Raw genomic sequence first — 206 nt, 5'->3', positions numbered from 1 at the left:
TTACTCTTTAATATTATACAGCAAGCGACCCTCACTGGGTCTCGCCGCAAGCCCCAGCCCCGGCAGGACTGACGGCGGCACAGACACCTGGCGGAGACGGCGACGAGGACCCGGATGGCTCCGGCGGCGCCACTCCTCGCCCGATCAATAGGGCGCCGCCGCTGCCCTCGACCTCCCGCTCGGAGGCCGCTGGCGTCGGGACGATC

This window comes from Penaeus monodon, chromosome 28 (genome assembly GCF_015228065.2).
Source record: "Penaeus monodon isolate SGIC_2016 chromosome 28, NSTDA_Pmon_1, whole genome shotgun sequence".
NCBI lineage: Eukaryota > Metazoa > Arthropoda > Malacostraca > Decapoda > Penaeidae > Penaeus > Penaeus monodon.
The sequence above is the reverse complement of the archived record's forward strand: the minus strand, read 5'-3'. Positions refer to the sequence as shown.